The sequence below is a fragment of the Heterocephalus glaber genome, unplaced genomic scaffold (genome assembly GCF_053883595.1).
Source record: "Heterocephalus glaber isolate CG9 unplaced genomic scaffold, H.glaber_assembly_v1.0 deba00001461, whole genome shotgun sequence".
Taxonomy (NCBI): Eukaryota; Metazoa; Chordata; class Mammalia; order Rodentia; family Bathyergidae; genus Heterocephalus; species Heterocephalus glaber.
Genome location: NW_028258308.1, coordinates 42,104,425 through 42,118,559, shown reverse-complemented (window position 1 = coordinate 42,118,559; position 14,135 = coordinate 42,104,425). Strand labels below are relative to the sequence as shown.

The 14,135-nt window shown below is 36.4% G+C and overlaps 1 pseudogene; it reads left to right on the top strand.

Moving 5' to 3' along the window:
* The first annotated feature begins 13,245 nt into the window (after positions 1 to 13,245).
* On the top strand, positions 13,246 to 13,922 carry LOC101722345 (ADP-ribosylation factor-like protein 5A pseudogene; annotated as a pseudogene).
* Positions 13,923 to 14,135: the final 213 nt, after the last annotated feature.

Below are 14,135 nucleotides of genomic sequence, written 5' to 3'. Positions count from 1 at the left end.
ACCTTGTAAATCTGCTGTAAATTTAAAACATATCAAAGATTAATAAATGAGATACAACAGCAAATTACAAATTGCATGAAGGAGATCAACTTCCAGTAATGGTAACGTAGATCTTGTTGAACTTGTTCTCCCTCTAACCAACAAAATACAGGCAAGATAGCTAAAGACAGCAAATTCAAAACTTTTCTCAATTGATTGAAGCCACAGAGCAACATGAAAATCACCTCTCAAGAGAATGTACTAAAACACAATTTTGGTGGGAGGGGATTCTGTGAAGTTTTAACTTGGGGCAATTCCTAGGCCCCCTCTCTCCACTGCTCTGTGGCACAGTACACAAAAGCCAGCTGCACTGCAGACAGCAGGAAGATCTGACTACTTTTAGATCTTTAAGATCATCATCTGCAGAGCACAGTCAATGTCTTGTCCATATTTTCAGCTCCCTGGAAAATTTATATTCTATTCTCAGAGCATGGTAGGTGTGAGATTTGCCTCCAAACTTAGATCAGAAAGAAGAAGAAACCTATCTCCAGGGCATTATCAAAACAACAGCAATTCCTAGAAAAATCTTGGATGCCTAAGAGATTTTAGATGAGGTGTGCTAGAGTCTGGATGAGAATTTAAATGGAGAGCAGGGAGAATGAAAAACCATAGGAACTCTATAAAACTCTCAAATATTGCTGGGCTTCTAAAAGGCAGTGTGAAATCCCAGATAAAAACTGAGAGAGGAGAAGGTACCCCTCAGATGCCCCTGGTTCACTCTTGGGCTACATACAAGCATGAAAAGAAAGCTAGGCTGCCTTTTAATCTGTCTGAAGTTGTTAGGTTTGCCTTTGCCTACACATTCCCTTTTCAAAGGGTAAAAATAAAGAGACAAGGTACAAAGGCAAGGCATTTATGAAATCTGACTGTAGCACTGGCTGACCAGATATAGACTCCAGGCATGATCCTAAGAAGATAGGCATAAGAATTTTATAAGGAAGTTTAGTAGCAGACTCAACTCAGAAATCAAACACTACAGGCAGTACAGAATCTACAGCATTAGTCCTGGAAATTCACTAAACAAATAAGCAACAATAACAGAAACATCAGTACTAATGGCCAATGAACCACAAGAAACCTTGGGGAATAGAGGAATCTAATACTAGCATTGCAACAATATATCTAAAAGGTCAATTTTTCAACCCAAAACAATGAGAACTACAAAAATATGGCACACACATAGGAAAAAAGGAAGCCAACAGAAAATGTTCCTGACATATCTAGATTGTTGACTTAGGCAAAGATTTTAAATAATCAATTATAAATAAATATGTTAAAAGAACTAAAGAAAAGTATAACATGATGGTTGATCAAAGAACAATAATACATAAGTAAAATTATTTTTAAAACTCTAAAATCAAAATAGCTGCAACTAAGTGTTCATAAGAGGAAATCAACAACAGATATGAGCTGGGAGAAGAAAGAATCAATGAACTTGAACATAGGTCAGTACATATTATTCAGTATGGGAAGAGGATAAAAGAATAGAAAGAGGCATGACAAAAAATAAAAAATAAATACTGTCCCAGTTGTCAAAAAAATTCACACATACCATTATACATCCATATAATGAGAGTTTCAGAGAAATATTGACAAAAGAAAGGGACCAAAAATATTTCAGAAATAATGGCCCAAATACTTCTAAAATTTGATGATAAAAGTATTAATCAATGTATTTAAGAAGCTCAACAAACTACACATAGAATAAATTCAGAGAGACCCATAACTGGTCATGTAAGTCAAAGTGATGGAGATTGAAGAAAAAGAGAAGATCTTAAATTAGAAAGAAAGAAATGACTTGGCACAAAGTATCTTTAATAAGATTATAGACTTTTTTATAGATATCATGCAAATACATTTTAAGTACACATTTTTAGAAATGATGCAAATAGACACACTTTAGATGAGATAGTCCCTACCGCATGCTTGTTTAGAAAGTCTACTTTCAAAGGAAACACACAAGCTGCAAATACAATGATGCAAAATTATATTCTGTGCAAACAACAGCCAAATATGAACCTGAATAGTAAGAAAAACACAAGACAAAATATATTTTAAAACAAAATTACTAGTAGGGATAAGAAGTATATTTTATATTTAGAAGAGAGTCAATGGATGATGAAGATATAATAGTAATAAACTCATACGATTTAAGCACAGAGCCTCAAGATAAATGAAGAAAATAGCAGAACTGAAGAAAGAAATAGGCAATTACAAAATAACACTCATGTATACCTGCTTCCAATAAGAGTTAGAAGAAAAACTAGGTAGAAAATTAACAAGGAAATGGAACAGTTAGCACTGTAAACCAATTGGGGCATGCAGACATTTACAGAAGAGTCCACTGCACACCAGCAGGACACATGTTCTTCTCAAGGAACTTGACTTTGTCCAGGAGACTCCATCTTCAAGTCCATAACAGAAGCCTGAATCAGTATAAAAAGATGAAAAATCTATATATAAAGTATGTGCTCCAACCACAATGAAATTAAATTTTGAAATTATCAGCAGAAGAAAACTTTGGAAATTCACAACTGTGTGAAAGAGAAACAATGCTGTTAGGAATAACCAAAAAGTTGAAGAAAAATACATCAGAAAAATTACAAAATATTTTAAAGAAATAAAGTATGAAAATACAATATTTCAAAATAGATGAGAAGCAACTAAAACACTGATCAGAGAGACGTTTATAGCTAAAAATGCATGCTTAATAATATTTCACATAAATAAGATAATCTTCTACTTTAATTATATAAAACCAAAATTCCCCAGAAAACACTAACAAATAACATACAGAAAAAAAAAAAAGCATTATACACCAAGGCAAATTAGAATTTATCCCAGTAATGGAAGGTTTGTTGAACACATTTAAAACAATTAGTATATTATACAATATTAATAGACTATGATAGTCAAAACACATGATAACCTCAGTAAACAGGGAATATGCTTTTGACATAATTCAATGACTTGAATGATAGAAAACACTAAACAAGTTATGAATAGAAGGAACTTTTTCTACCTAAAAAAGGTGGGCTATGAAAAGCCCACAGCCAGTGGAATATCCAATGAAGAAAGGGTGAAGGGTTCCCCCATAAGATCAAGAATAGGATAAGAAAATCTGCTCTTGCTGCTTCTTTCCAGTAGAAGTTCTAATCAGAGAAGTTAGGCAAGGAAATAAACAATGTGTATTCATATTGGAAAGAGAGATAGTAAATAATCTGCAAATGACTAGATGTATGGAGAAATGCCTCTATGACTTACTGAAACACTCTCAGAATTAATAAATCAGTTCCGCAATGTGGAAACATACAAGATCAATGTAAAATAATCTTTTGTGTTTCCATACACTATCAATAAACAATCCAAAATGGAAATTAAGAAAATAATTCTTTAGTGACCAGCACTTAAAAAGAAAGGAATCCCATTTATAACAATAGCAAAAAGAATAAAACATCAGAGAATAAATTTAATGAAAGAAGTGCAAGTCATTTTTATTGAATGCTACAAATTATTAACGAAAGAAATTAAAGAAAATCTAAATAATTAGAAAGAGGTTCATGTATATAGATTGGAAAACAATGTTGTGAAGATGGCAGTACTCCTCAAATTTATTGTGGTGGTTAACTCTATGTGTGAATTTGACTTGGATGTTATAATTTTCTGGTTGTCAGTGATGAGATGTAGTAGATTTCTGGGTGTTTCTGGATGAGTTGAACATTTGCATTCATAGACTGAGTAAAGCAGATTTCTCTACCCGATGTGGGCCACCCAATCTCTGGAAAGTCTCAATAGAATAAAAGGCTGAGTGAGAAATAATTCTCTCCGCAGACTGTCTTTGAGCTGGAACATCTGTTTTCTCCTGCCTTCAGATGCAAATTCAGACTAGAACTCATGCCAACAGCTGTCTCAGGGCTTCAGACTCAAACCAGCACTAAACTATTGGCTTTCCTGGGGCCATGGATTGCTAACTGCAGCACTTGGGCTTCTCAGCTTCCACAACTGTGTGATGCAGTTCTTTCTACTTATTATCTATGCATTTATTTATTTATTTACAGTAAGAGAGAGAGAGTGAGAGTCTGTTTTTTTTTCTGGAAAGTGTAAACTAATGCATTGACTCATAAATTTGATACAATCCAAATTCTGTCCACATCCTAGCTAACACACACACACACACACACACACACACACACACACACACAGAGAGAAAATGAAAAAGAAAATGCAGAGCATCCAGACAACAATTTGAAAAGGATCACAGTGAGAGAATTCATACTTTCCGCATTTCAAAACTTACTACAAAAGTGTAATCAATCGTCAAGATATGCAAATCAGTGAAACAGAATAGAGTCCAGGTATAAACTCTCTTATTTTTGATAAATTGATTTTGGCAAAGGTGCCAAGACAATTCAAAGACAATTCCACGGAAACAATATTCAGAGGTTCTAGGACAAGGTATATCCATATGCAAAACAATAAAGTTGGATCTCTACCTCACACCTTACACAAAACTTAACTCAAAATGTATCACAGACCTAAGTGTGAAGACTAAAACTATAAAATTCCTAGAAAAAATAGAGGAATAAATGTGTAATGATAGGGTAGAGAATGATTAAATAGAACACCAAAAGCACAGACAGCAAAAGATGTATACATTTTACTTCATAAAGTTAAAGGGTTTTGTGTGTCAAAGGGTACAATCAGGAAAGAGAAAATAACCTGTGTATCAAAGGACACTGTTACGATTTAGGTCTAAAATGTCCAAGTGACTGGATCATGGGGGCATTATATGCAGCAGTGGATTAGTCCAATGAAGAGTTCACAGCTGGTTTGCTGTTAGGAGCTGAAGCCTGGGTGAAGGTGGTCACTGGGGTCCTGACCTGGAAGGGTGTATCTCTCTCCCTGGCTCCCTCCTTCTCCCTCTGCCTCCTGGTTGCCATGGAGTGAACATCTGTCCCTACTCTGGCCTTTCTACCATGTGGTTTCTGCCTTTAAGCCACCCAAGCATGGACTGAAACCTTGCACCAAAATAATATCTCTTCCTTTAACATGTGGGTGTCAGGTATGGTGGCTTTATGACAGGAAAATGACCAAGACAGGTACCACCAGGAGAGAGAAATAACCTACAGAATGAACAATAGCTAATAATACGCTTGTACCAAGAATATATAACAAAATTTTTTAAACTCTGCAGTAAAAAGACAAAACAGTTTAAAATAGACAACAGATTTGAATATATAGCTCCTAAAGAATACACAAAAACTGGGCCAGGGATTTAGCTCAGTGTTTCTGCCGCCTGCCTCGGGAGTGCAAGTTCTATCCCCGGTACAAAAAAAAAAACAAAAAACAATGCACAAAAATGTTTGATAAACACATGAAAAGATGCTCAAGATCATCAGCATCATAGAAATGCAAATCAAAGCCGCATACGATGCCACTTCCTACCCACTACAATGCGTAAAAGTAAAAAGATGTATCAGGTGTTAACAAGGATGTGGAGAAATCATTGCTGATGGGAACATAAAATGATCCAAAGACTATAGAATATAGCTTGTAATTTCTCAAAATGTTTAACATAGAGTAACATTCCATTCCTAGATATGGACCCAGGATAAAATGCAAACAAATGTCCACATAAAACATGTAAATAAATGTTCATAAAAATTATTCATCGTGACCCAGAGGGACCCAGTTAATGACCATTAACTGATGAATGGGCAAACAAAACCTGATATATCCAAACAGTGGGATATTATTCAGCAATTTTAAAAAATGAATGAATGAATCTGGAAAGCATTATACCAGTGATAAAAGTCAATCATGAAAGACCAGATGTGATTCACTTCTGTGAAATATCTAGAACCGGAAAAATCCACAGTGACAGGAAACATGTTAGCACTTGCTTAGGGCTTGTGTTAGTCACTTTTCTCTCATTGCTGAGACAAAATACCCAGAGCCAAAAGTTAAAGGGGAAAGGGTTTATTTAGTTCACAGTTCATAGAGGTTTCAGTCCATAGTCAGCTGGCTCCAAGGCAGGGATGGTAAACAGGCATCACAGAGGAAAACAACATGGGGCACTGAAAGCAGCAAAGGCAACAAGGGAAACAGTTCATGGAGGCAGAGATAGCAGAAAAAAATCAAGGGAACTCAACAGTGTCTTTCTGCTCCTTTTATCTTATTCAGGCTACTGGGATTAGGGCAATACTAAACTACTCACTTGTGCAGTGGTTTAGTAATCACATGCCCTTAATTCCAGAATCACACACTCCAGATTCAGCTACCTCTCACAGAATGAGGCTTTGGGAGGACATCCAGACCCAAACCATAACAGAGCTGGTGGGAATGAAGATGGAGATGGGGAATGACTGCCTTAGTGAAAAAGCTCTAAACTTAGATTGTGCTGATGTTTACACAATTCTGAGTATACCAAACACAGAGTACATGTTGATGAATTTTAGCTATGGAAATATATCTCAGTAAAAATGGAAAAAAGCTAGTGAGAAAGATTAACCAAACTTCTGAGTAATGGTATTTGAATTATTTAATAAATTATATCTGGCTTTTTTCTTGTCTAAAGTCATCTTAACCATGGAAATATATAAACATTCATAAAGATTCAAAAGGCCCTTCAGTAAATATTTATTCAAAGAGCATTGTTTTCTTTGCACTTTTACTTTGTAACTATTCATCCACAATGGCCCTCTATGTTTTGTTCCTTTTCTCTTCAACATTACTCATTCAATTTCTGACACCGCAATCAAAAAATCATACACCCTGTGGTATCTCTCCTATGTCTCCTGCTGCCACCCAAGCTTGAACTCCTTTGCCATTCCTCAGACTACATTGCCTGTTTCTCAGACTTGTTAGCTTCAGCAAAACCCATTTGGCACCTGGAGAATAAAAGAGAAATAGACAATCAAGAGTTAATCCTTTACCTCACTCTTCACAGGATTCTATATGCTAATACATCATTTAAAAAATTTAATTTAATTGGTACATTTTAGGTATACATTCATCATTGGAAATTTGTACCTGTACATAATCTTTCTTGGTTCTTTTTCCGCCCTTCCCCTGCCCTTCCTTCAACCCCTCCATACCTTCCTATTTACAAAGACTTTGTTTCCATTTTTTCATTTTCTCATATTGATTCCATTCCCTGCTTTCCTTTCCCCTACCCCTCCCACTTCCCCTTCCCCTTCGCCCCTTTTTCTTCCTATTTTACATTATCTATTATACCTTTTAGCCCTTATTTACACTTTCAGTTTCTCACACTAGAGAAACTATTCAGTATTTACTCATGTGTGTCCTATTTATTTCACTTAAGAGTATCACCTCAATGTGCAAGCATTTAGCTATAAATGTCTCTAATTTCTCATTTTTTATGGCTGACTAGTACTCCATTTTATAAAGAAAACCACATTTCCATTATCCAGTCTCTAGTTGATGGGCAATTGGGTTGCTTCCAGTTCTACCTATGACAAATTGCGCTGCTATAAACATGGGCTCACATATATCACTGTGTTATGATCCTTTTAATTCTCTGGGGAAGATACCCAGGAGGGGAATAGCTGGATCAAATGGGACTTCCAGTCCAAGTTCTTTGAGGTATCTCCATACTGATTTCCACAGTGGTTGCACCAGCCTACACTCCCACCAGCAGTGGAGCAGGGTTCCTCTTTCCCCACAGCCCTGCCAGCATTTGTTATTCGTTGATTTCATGATAGCAGTCATTCTTTCTGGAGTGAAGTGGAATCTTAGCCTGGTTTTCATTTACATCTCTCCAATGACCAGTGATGGTGAACAGTTTTTCATATGTTTATTTGCTATTTGTACTCCTTTATCTGATAAATGACTGTTCGTTTCAGATGCTCATTTTTGGACTGGGTCTTTAAATTTGGGAGGTCTCATTTTTTTAGTTCTTTATAGATTTGAGATAGTAGACCTTTGTCTGAGGAACAGCAGGTGAAAATTTTTTCCCACATTGTGGGTTGTCTTTTCACTCTTTTGGTGGCTTCTCTTGCTCTCCAGAAGCTTTTTAGTAAGAAGAGATCCCACTTGTTGATTGTTTGTGTTAGTTCACAGGCAACTGAGGTTTTGTTCATAAAATCTTTTCCTACACGAATGTCTTCAACAGGTCTACCTAATCTCTGTTTCAGCTGGTTCAGTATTTTTGTTGTAATATTTAGATATTTAATCCATATCAATTTTAGTTTAGTGCACGATGAGAGATTTAGGTCTAGTTTTAATCCTTGGGAAGTTGAAGCCCAATTTTTCCAGCACTATTTATTAAAGAGGCTATCTTTCCTCCAGTGAGGGTGTTTGGCTCCTTTGTCAAAGATGAGGTGGCTGAGTGTGTCTGGAGTTGTTTCTGCATCTTCTAATCTATTCCACTGGTCCTCAGGTCTGTTTCTTTGCCAGTACCATGCTGTTTTTATCACAGTAGCTTTGTAGTATAGTTTCAAGATGGGGGTGGAAATACCCCCGACCATGTCTCTATTGCCTAGAATTGCTTTTGCTATTCTAGGACTCTTCTGGTTCCAAGTGAATTTTTGGATTTTTTTCTCAAGGTCCATGAAGTATGCTGCTAGGATTTCCATTGGGATTGCATTGAATCTATATAGAAGTTTTGGAAGTATGACCATTTTCACTATGTTGATCCTTCCTACCCAGGAGCAGGGGATGTCTTTCCATTTTCTGATATCATCTTCAATCTCTCTTTTTAGAGTGCTATACTTTTCCGAGAATAGGTCTTTGATTTCTTTTGTTAGGTTGATTCCAAGCTATTTCAGTTTTTTGGATGCTATTGTGAAAGGAATTTTTTTGCGCTATTTCTCGCTGAGTGAGTCTGTTGTTCATGTAGAGGAAAGCTATTGATTTTTGTGTGTTGACCCGCTATTTTACGGAAATTTGGTTATTAAGTCTAGAAGACTTTTGGTGGAGTTCTTGGGGTCTTCTATATAGAGTATCATGTCATCTGCAAATAATGGCAATTTGACTTCATCATTTCCTATCTTTATTCCTTTGATTTCTTTCTCTTGTCTAATTGCTGTGGCTAATGTTCCCAAAACTATATTGAACAGGAATGGTGATAGTGGACATCCTTGTCTTGTTCCTAATTTTAGTGTGAACGATTTCATTTTATGACCATTTAGTATGATATTGGCTGTTGGATTTTCATAGATGGCTTTTATCAGATTGTGATAGAGACTGTCTATTTCAATTTTTTGTAGGGTTTCTATCATAAATATGTGTTAGATTTTGTCAAATGATTTTTCTGTGTCTATTGAGATGATCATATGGTTTTTGTCCTTGGCTCTATTGATGTAGTGTATTACATTTATTGATTTGAGTGTGTTGAACCAGCCCTGCATCCCTGGGATGAATCCCACTTGGTCAGGGTGTATGATCTTCTTGATGATCTTCTGCATTCTGTTCGCCAGTATCTTATTGAGGATTTTTGCATCTATGTTCATTAATGAGATTGACTTACATTTCTCTTTTTCGGTTGGGTCTTTTTCTGCTTTGGGGATCAAGGTGATGCTTGCTTCCAGGAATGAATTTGGGAGTATTGTTTCCCTTTCAATTTCTTTGAAGAGTTTAAACAGTAGTGGCAGTAGTTCCTCTCTAAATGTCTTGTAGAATTTAGCAGTGAAGCCATCAGGACCCAGACTTTTCTTAGGTGGTAAATTTTTAATTACATTTTCAATTTCTTTAATTAATATTGTGTTGTTTAGAATTTTTAGGTCTTCTTTGTTCAACTTTGGTAATTCATACTTATCTAGGAATGTGTTTATTTCTTCTGTGTTTCCATCTTATTGGTGTATAGGTTATCGAAGTAGGTATTGATGATCCACTGGATTTCTGATGGATCAATTTTAATTTCATCCTTTTCATTTCTAATTGCATGGATTTGGGCCTTTTTTTTTCCTTTTTCTGATAAGGTTGGCTAACGGTTTGTCAGTTTCTTTTTTATTCTTTCAAAGAACCAACACTTGGCTTCACTGATTATTTTGAATCATTCTCTTAGTCTCCATTGCAGTGATATCTGCTCTGATCTTTATAATTTCCTCACTTGTATGAGCTTTGGGTTTGTCCTACTTTTCTTTTCCTAGAAGCTTGAGGTTCAGTGTCACGTTGTTTAATTGGACTCGCTCTGTTTTCCTAATATGAGTATTCACAGCTCTGAATTTCCTTCAGAAGACTGCTTTCATTGTGTCCCATAGATTCTGATATGTTCTATTATCATTGTCATTCAATTGTAAGAACTGTCTGATTTCTTCTTAATTTCCTCTGTGACCTATTGGTTATTCAGAAGTGTGTTATTAAATTTCCATGTGTTTAGGAAATTCTTGAGGTTTCTTTTGCTACTGATCTCCAAGTTCATCACACTCTGGTCTGATAGTATACAGGGAATAACTTCAATTCCTTTGCACTTACTTAAACATGTTCTATGAGTGAGTATGTGGTCTATTTTGGAGAACAACCCATGCACAGCTGAAAAGAATGTGTATTCTGATTTTGTGGTGTGGAACTCTGTCAACATCTGCAAAGTTCATTTGTTCAAGAGTTTGATTGAGTTCTAGTATATCATTGCTTATTTTTGTCCAGTTGATTTATCTTTGACAGTCTGGTATTGTATTCCCCCACTTCTATTGTATTAGTGCTTACTTGATTTTTCATGTCCATTAGTATTTGTTTTACATAGTTGGGTGCACTAATGTTTGGTGCATATATGTTATATGTTTATGATTGTCATCTCTTCCTCTTGGATTGTTCCCTTTACAAGGATTTAGTGTCCTTCTTTGTCTCTCTTAATCAGTGTTGGTTTGAAATCTACTTCATCTGCAACAAGGATAGCTACTCTTGTTTTGTTTTGGTTTTTTTTGAGGGGTGGTGGTCCTGTCACATGGAGTATTATTTCTACCCTTTAACTTTCAGTCTATGAGTTTCTTTTTGAATTAAGTGTGTTTCTTGTATGCAGCATATTGTTGGATCTTCCTTCTTGACCCATTATGCTAGTCTATTTCTTTTGACTGGTGAATTGAGACCATTAACATTGATGGTTATAATTGATATGTATTGATTTATCATTGTCATGACGTTATCTTTTTGTTGGATTCTCCTCCCTTGTGTTTAACTTCTTGTCGTGACTGATGGATTCACTCCGTTGGCCTTCCTGGTGTTGTGATCCTCGTCTTTTCCTTGGATATTGTCTCAAATTTTTTGGAGTGCTGGTTTGGTATTCATGAATTTCCTCAGGTGCTCTTTGTAATTAAAGTATCTTGTTTCTCCATCAATTTTGAAAGATAGCTTTGCAGAGTACATCAATCTGGGTTGGAGCCTGTTTTTCTTTAGGGCTTGAAATACATCACTCCAAGCTCATCTTGCCTTGAGGGTTTGTGTTGAGCAGCCTGCTGTGATTCTGATGGGCTTTCCTTTGCATGTGATTTGTTTCTTTTCCCTAAGTGCTTGTAGAATTTTGTTCTTCTGTTGGATTTCTGGAATCTTAACTACTATATGCCTATGTGTAGATTTTTTTTTATCAAGGCTAGTTGGAGTCCTATATGCCTCACTTATCTGTATGTCAAGTTCTTTTCCCCTACTTGGGAAGTTTTCTGCCATAACTTCTGTTAAATTTTTTTTTTATGTCATCTGCACTGTCTCCTGTTTCTTCATTGACTCTGATCAGTCTTATATTATTCTTCTTTGCATTGTCTAGCAGCTGCTGGATTGATTTCTCATGATTTCTCAATAATTGATTTCTCTATTATTTTAAAGAATTTTTTCTTTTCCTGGTCACTACTTGCAATCTTATCTTCTATATCTGAAATTCTGTCCTCACATTGCCTTATTCTGCTGTGTAAACTTTAAATGGAGTTTTTAATCTCCTAGAAATCTGTTTGCATCTGTTTTATGGATTTCATTTTTTTCCTATTTTGGGATTCCATCATGTTCCTCACCCCCTCTATTTTTTTATGCATGTCCTCTCTAGATTTATTAATCATGTCTTGCATTATGGGCACAATTTCTGCTGTTATCTGAAAAATCATTTTTTCCAGATCCTCTTTTTTGCTAGTTCAGGGAGTCCAGGTGGTTTAGTAGCAGGGTGTTCTATCTCATTTCCCTTTGAGGTTGCTGTAGGTGATCTGAAAGTCTGGTTTTGAGGCTTGTTTATGTGTCTTCTCATTTAGACGGGGTGGGGGGATGCTGACGGTGTGCTCGTGGCTCACCTCCTAGGCACTGGAGGTGGTGGTATGGCTGCCCCAAAGCCTCCTCCTCTGCACTGGGAGTGGTGCCACTGCATCATTATTTTTTAAAAAATTATCTTCAAATGTTACTTCTATAGCTCTAAAAAAGTACATAGTTAACGTTGAGACAAAAATGCATGTCACAAAAGAACTATTATCTAATTAAATAATGGTTTGAAAATACCAACACTAAGTAATATGTTGTGCAGAATGTGATCACATATGTTGAGACAAAATACAATGAACAGAAATGGAGTGAGACAATCTACAGTCTAAATGCTAACTTCCTGTATAGGGAATGGTTAGGGAAGGACAACATGAATGCCTTCAAAGCCATCAGCAATGTGTTCTATCTTTTTTATTTTGTTTAATTTCTTTCTTTTAACATGAACATTTTGCTTATTTATGAATATCATGTATTATTTCGATACATGTATGCATTATCTAGTATTTCAGTCAGGGTAAATATATGTATCTCCTCAAATATTTATTTCTTTGTGATGAAAACATTTCAGGTCCTTTGATCTAGAACCTTTTTTCTCCCATCTAAATGTAACTAAGTACCAATTGATTGCCCTCTCCCTGTCCTTCCATCTCTCCACTGTTCACAGCCTCTGAAACCCACAATTCTACTCTCAACTTCTGTGAGATCAACCCTTTATTTTACATGTGAGTGTGTTCATGAAGTGTTTATCTTTCTGTGCCTGGTTTGTTTCACTTAATATAAGGATCTCCAGACAATGTGGCAGCGATGTCCGTGAACCAGGCGAGTGCCGCGGCGGCAGCGGCAGGGCCTCGCGCGTGGCAGGGTGGCCTGGGCTTTGCCCTCCCTTCGGTTCCCTGGAAGTGGGCCAGCAGCCAGCGCGGGAGTTGTAGTAGCAGAGGCGGAGGTTCCAGCGCGTCTCTCTTGCACTCAGCCTGAGCCAGGGGGAGGCCTGGCAGTCTGGGTGGCTGGAGGAGCTTCGCTGTCCGAGAATGGGAATTCTGTTCACCAGGATATGGAGACTGTTCAATCACCAGGAACCCAAAGTTATCATTGTTGGGTTGGATAATGCAGGGAAAACTACCATCCTTTACCAATTTTCTATGAATGAAGTTGTACATACATCTCCTACAATAGGAAGTGATGCAGAAGAGATAATGATTAATAATACATGTTTCCTGATGTGTGATATTGGTGGCCAAGAATCTCTTTGCTCTTCCTGGAATACTTACTATACTAATACAGAGTTTGTAATAGTTGTTGTGGACAGTACAGACAGAGAAAGGATTTCTGTAACTAGAGAAGAACTCCACAAAATTTTAGTTCATGAGGACCTAAGGAAAGCTGGACTGCTGATTTTTGCTAATAAACAAAATGTTAAAGAATGCATGACTGTAGCAGAAATTTCCCAGTTCTTGAAGCTCACTTCAATTAAAGATCACCAGTGGCATATCCAGGCATGCTGTGCTCTTACTGGTGAGGGATTATGCCAAGAGCTTGAATGGATGATGTCACGACTTAAGATTAGATGATCTCTACTGACCTCTTCTCATAGACTTTGTAAAAGCAAAGTGCTGGACTTTACCTGAAAGCTGCAAAAATTAATGGTTTAGATATATTTATAATAAGCTGATTTAAACTTTTTCTAAAGAAGAAAAATTAAGATCACTTATTTGAAAACGATGAAGTTTCACCTTCCAATTTGCTTTCTCATTAGTTCCTTCCAACTTATGTTATTAAAGCTGTGATCAATATTTTTCTCATAATAAATCCTCTCAGGACATTGGAGAGACTGTGGTAAGTACAAAGGGAGAGGAAGACATTTTGAACTTTCAAGAGATTTATTGTCAGTATAACCTTCCCTA